Source organism: Triticum urartu, chromosome 7 (genome assembly GCF_003073215.2).
Source record: "Triticum urartu cultivar G1812 chromosome 7, Tu2.1, whole genome shotgun sequence".
Taxonomy (NCBI): domain Eukaryota; kingdom Viridiplantae; phylum Streptophyta; class Magnoliopsida; order Poales; family Poaceae; genus Triticum; species Triticum urartu.
In genome coordinates, this window is record NC_053028.1 from 629,783,563 (window position 1) to 629,789,650 (window position 6,088).

A 6,088-nucleotide genomic window follows, 5' to 3' on the forward strand; every position below is an offset into this window, starting at 1 on the left:
GCATCGGGCGGTCTTGCTGGACTTGTTTTACCATTGTCGAGGATGTCTTGTAGAACCGGGATATCGATTCTGATAGGAATGTCTCGGGAGGAGGTCTATTCCTTCGTTGACCATGAGAGCTTGTCATGGGCTAAGTTGGGACATCCCTGCAGGGTTTTGAACTTTCGAAAGTCGTGCCCGCGATTATGGGCAGATGGGAATTTGTTAATGTCCGGTTGTAGAAAACCTGAAGATGACCTTAATTAAAATACATCAACCGCGTGTGTAACCGTGATGGTCTCTTTCCGGTGGAGTCCGGGAAGTGAACACGGTGTTGGAGTTATGCTTGACGTAGGTTGTTCTAGGATCACTTCTTGATCATAATTTCTCGATCGTGCTTTGCCTTCTCTTCTCGCTCTCATTTGCGTATGTTAGCCACCATATTTGCTAGTCGCTTGCTGCAGCTCCACCTCTTACCTTTACCTTACCCATAAGCTTAAATAGTCTTGATCGTGAGGGTACGAGATTGCTGAGTCCCCGTGGCTCACAGATACTTCCAAAACCAGCTTGCAGGTGCCGTTGAACCGTGCAGATGATGCAACCAAGCTCAATGGAGGAGCTCGATGAAGATCTTGTCCTTTGTGTTGTTTCGTTCTAGTTGATCAGTAGTGGAGCCCAGTTGGGGTCGATCGGGGACCTTGTCACATTTGGGGTTCTTCTTTTATTTTGGTTCTGTAGACAGACCTTGATTGTATTTGGTTGTTGGAATGCTTTATTCATGTAATTGTGTGAAGTGGCGATTGTAAGCCAACTATGTATCTTTTTCCCTTATGTATTACATGGGTTGTGTGAAGATTACCTCACTTGCGACATTGCTTTCAATGCGGTTATGCCTCTAAGTCGTGCTTCGACACGTGGGAGATATAGCCGCATCAAGGGCGTTACAAGTTGGTATCAAAGCCTTCCCCGACCTTAGGAGCCCCCCTGCTTGATCGAATTAGCTGACGAGCTGTGTCTAGAAAAATGTTTTGAGTCATTTAGGAATTATATATCGCAGAGCTTAGGAATTCTTTTTACTCCCGAGTCCCTTCATCGCTCTGGTAAGACATCCTGACGTAGAGTTTTGACTCTTCTCTTCTCAAATTTCACTAATTTTTTTAGGATCACGCGGGTATCTTCGAATCGTTCCAATGGTTTTGTGACGAGAACATTGTTCTTGGTGCCTCCTGACATTTAGGGGTTGTGGCAGTGTCCCGGGGAGTTGAGCTCCGAGGTGTTGTCGTCACCATTTTAACGTTGCAGTTCTGGAATACCTGAGTTTAGTTCGCCGACATCGGAAATCTCTTTTATGCAGTTGTTGGTGAGATATCCTCGACGCCACCCAGTACCGGGGCGGGAGTTCGGGAGTATTGCCATAACTTGTATAACGGATGCTTTTCGAAGGTTGAGGTAGACGATTTCCGAAGGTTTCTTGGTTATGTGTTGAAGGATGGATACAGCTGGATGTAGGATTTGCTAGTTTTGGGTTAGATATTATGGTTCCCCTGTATCCCCAACACCTGATTGCATAACCGGGAAAATTTCGGGAGTTTATAAGTGGGAATTCAAGTAGCTCTTAGGATATCTTTCCGACAGATGTATGATATGAAATTGGGGTTCGACGTCTAGTGGTCCGCCTATTCACGGTTGGTTTTACAGTGGTCTCGTTGTGTCTTAAAGAGTCCTTGGCTATGCCGACTCGGGGACACTTCGTATGTCATGTGCACTGCCTTGTACATGACGGTGCTGTACGATCGAGCCCGTGTAGGCCCCACCACAAAAACTTTAGACGAAATCTCTATCATACGTTTGTTCCGGCTTATTTTGCAAGCCAATCCTTTGTCTTGTTTTTGAGTTGTGGTATTCGAGTTTCTTCAATGTCAAGTGTTGATTCCATACCTTCCCCAAATGGTGTTCTCATACTCCGATGTGAATACTAATCCTTCTCGATAATCGAGATTGTTTTGCCAATCTTGTTCTACCGGGGTGTCTCTCTTCAAGTGGATCCGATCACTTCAACATTCACAAGATTAATTATCAGTTCTTCTCAATGTTGTTTGTTTCATCCATCTCCAAGTTGCTTTTGTTTTTTCCCGCCCTCCCTCCCTTGTTTTTCTTTAAGGACTCATATTTCTTAATCGAGTATCCATCTTATTGATGTGAAGCCTCTCCATTCTTTTCCTTCAATGTTCTTATCCGGTGATTCTCATGAAGATACTAACGGAGCTTCTAGTTCATCATTCTTCTTTCTTTTATCTTCTCCGGTGGTTTCAAGTCAAGCTTTGTTGATCTTACCCCTTTCCTCATTTCAATGCCTTCTCATACCGGTGTACCTCATAACAATTCACTTCTCACTATTCATTTGTTCCGGCGTGCTCAAAGCTTTCTCAAAAGGCTCGTCTTGTCATTCAAGATCTGTTCAACCTATTTCGAGGTTGTTATCCCATTCAAGCCATTTAATTCAACCGGTGCAATCTCTCCTTCAAATCGTTCAAGGGTGTTTCTCTTGAGTGGGCCCTAACCCACAGGTCTTTTCCCAGGATCCTACCTGACTATTCCTATTTTCCCGGAGCTATCCTCAAAATTTCCTTTCGAAGTTTGACGTAAGAATGAATTATCATCAGTCAAATGCCTTTCTCCAAGATCTGTCAAATTCTTTTCATCGTTGGTTCAACCTTTATAATTTTCATTGCGGAGTGCCTCAACAATTCATGGTGGTGTTCCTCATCGTCATTCTCAGATTTTGACGACCGAAGAAGAGTTTCTTTTAAATATTGTCCCATTCTCTCCCATCCTCTCATAATTGGTTTTGATTGTGAGAATTCTTTTCACCCATCCGGAGCAATTCAGGAGTCTTTTCAGTTTGATTATCCGGAGCCCATCATCTCAAAGTTATTCGTTCTCAGCCTTTCAGTTATCATCCTCCAATCTTACCGGTGCACCATTCAAATATCCTCTAATCAACTCGTGATTTTTCGTTCACTTGCATCTAAATTCTCTCAAGTTTCTTCGTTCATTTCATAATTCTTCCCGGTGTTTCTTTACCTTTTACTTCGTTCTTTTCCAATTCATACGGTGGTTTGTTGAAGAATTCTCTTCCTTTGTTATTGTATCGATTCTTTCGTTCTTTCATCCTACCGGTGGTTCGTTGAAGACCTTCTCAAATTTATGCAATATCTATCTTAATCCTTTCTACGAGAATAAGTAGTATGCCAAATCCATTGCTTGTCATCAATTTAAATTGGTCAAGGATACACATAACGTAATTCTTATTCTTGCTTCATCCAACTGTCTAATTCTTTATTCCAGAGGTTCACCAAATTCTCGGTTTCTATTGTTTCATCTTTTCTTTTCCAGAGTTCCAAGTTATTTCAATTATACCATTCCAAAGATCCATCTAATCATTGCAAGGATTCACCTTATGTTTTCAACTTCTCTTTCCTTTCGATTGATCATTCTTTTATTACCGGAGTTCTTCATGGAGGCTCTACATGATGGTTCATCAAGGATTTAATTCCTTCTCGAAGTGTTCATGGAGATTCTTTTCACAGGAGCTCAAGCATTCTCCATCTTGCAATCCGGAGTGCAATTCCCTCTACCATATCATCGGAGGTGGTATTATGTCATTCTTGATAATTTGAGTTCATGTTTCATGATTCACAGGTTGTTAAGAATGGGGTATTTTAAATCCATCAACCTATTCGTTGGAATTATCTTGGGTTATATTTCACCTAGAGCGTTCCCTAAGGATTGTTGCTACCTATGGTGCTCATAAATGACCCAAGTTCTTATTTCATCCTTCCGGTGAAATAAGTTTCTTGTCTCCTTGCTCATACCAATCCAATTCTTTTCCCGTGAGTGGCTGGTTGTCACCTCATAATTTGAGATGTATTCCATAAGACCATATCAAGCTTATTCTTTTCGTTGTTGGTTTTCCAACAACTCCATTCTACCATTTGTTGTAAACGTGCCCACTCAAGATCTTGTTTCTCGTCGTTCATTCCATTCCATTCTCATATCTGTTCTGGAGGCATTGTGATATTGATTTCTTCAACCATCACCCCGTTGTCAAAGTTCATATTCTTTTCCTCGCTTATCCCATTTATCCGGAGCGTTGTGTCCCTTTTGCTCAAGCTCTTTCATTTTATCAAGGCTTCATCCCTTTTCAACCGAAGTGCTACCCGTATCGGTTCTTTCTTATTCCTCTTTCTTTACGGAGTGCTTTCAACTTTGTTCATCTCTGTTTCTTTCTTTATTTCATTTGTTCAACCTTTCAAGGTTCGTGGTTTCACTCATTGGTCAAAGAAGCAACTTAGTTTTTACCGTTTATCTACTTTTTTTCCGTTTGTCTCTCCGGTGCCATTCTAGATCTCGGGACGAGATCCTCTCGTAGTGGTGGAGTGTTGTAACACCCCGAGACCGATGTGCCAGGTGTCCTCCAGTTATTCGCTGTTGTTGCGTTGTCATTGCTTGCGTGTCATGCATTGCATATCATGTCATCATGTGCATTGCATTTGCATTCATGTTTGTGTCATGCATCCGAGCATTTTCCCCGTTGTCCGTTTTGCATTCCGGCGCTCCTATCTCCTCCGTTGGTCCTTTCTACCTTTCTTTCATGTGTGGGGATTAAACATTTCTGGATTGGACCGAGACTTGCCAAGCGGCCTTGGTTTACTACCGGTAGACCGCCTGTCAAGTTTCGTGCCATTTGGACTTCGTTTGATACTCCAACGGTTAACCGAGGGACCGAAAAGGCCTCGTGTGTGTTGCAGCCCAACACCCCTCCAAATGGCCCAAAACCCACCTAAACCTCCTCCATCATCTCGGTCGTTCGATTACGATTCCGTGGCCGAAAACCGCACCTCATTTGGACTCTCCTAGCGCCCTCTACCTATATATAGGTGCTCCCCTCCCGAAAATCGCAGACGAAACCTAGTCTTCTTCATCCTCGCGCCGCCGGACACGTCCGCGCCGAGCCGGACATGTCCGCCGCCCGCTGCCACCTCGCTCCAGCCAATGGTAAGCCGCCACCTCAGCATCTCCGCCGCCACACCCAACCACCATCCGCCACCTGTCGCCGCCTATCGCCTCCGCCGCCGCGCCTCACCCGCCGGCCCGCAAGGGCCCGCGCGGGGCCCTCTGGGCCCAAGCCGCGCCTCCGCGCCTCGCCTCCCGTTCGCCCGAAGCGCGCCACCGCTCCATGGCGGCCCCGCCGTCGCCGCCTTTCCGCACGCCGGCGTCCTGCTCCGCCCGCCGGCGGCGAGCCTCGCCCGACCGCGCCGCCCCCGGCCGCCGCCATGCCTCTTGCGCCGCCGCGCACCGTACATCGTGCCTTGCCGCCTTGCTCGCCGCACGTCGCTGCCTCGGGTGACGTCCGCCGCCGCCTCAGCTTCCGTGTTCCTCACCGGAGTTTGTCCTCGCCCTCACCGGAGTCCAAGTCCGGCCAGATCTGGGCTGGGTTGGATTAGATCCACCCATCCCTCCAACCAAACGGCGCCCCGCGTCCCGATACGCTCCGTCCCGGATCCATCCGTCCCGCATTGACTTTCGCGGAGGTAAAATTTCGCAAAGTCCCCGAGTTTTCCATGTTTCATATACCCATGTTCATCGCATCGTAACTCCACATCCGTAGATCCGTTTTGGGCATATAGCATATCAAAATGTTCGTCTCAGAGAGCACATCATCTCATCTCATTGCATCATTTTCATTTGAGTTCATCTTGGTTCCCGAAATGCTGTTGGAAGAGTGCTATTTGAGATAGTTGCCAGATCTGCTGCTCCAATTAGCTATTTGTCATTTTTGCAATGATTAATGTGTGCATGATATGCCCCTGAGCTCTTCATGAGTTTTGTTATATGCTTTTCCATCTTTCCAGAGGTGCAACTCATGTATTTTTGTGATGTGTGTGGTGACTAGCGCAAGCTTGCAAAGTGGAGCATTCGTTAATGCTGATTTCAGGGACTTAGCGTTTCCACCAAGTCCTTGATCTGTTTATCTCAATATGCCATATGTTCATGTTGTTTCCTAGTGATCCGTGCCTCTTTTAAGGATGATCAGTAAGGATGTTTT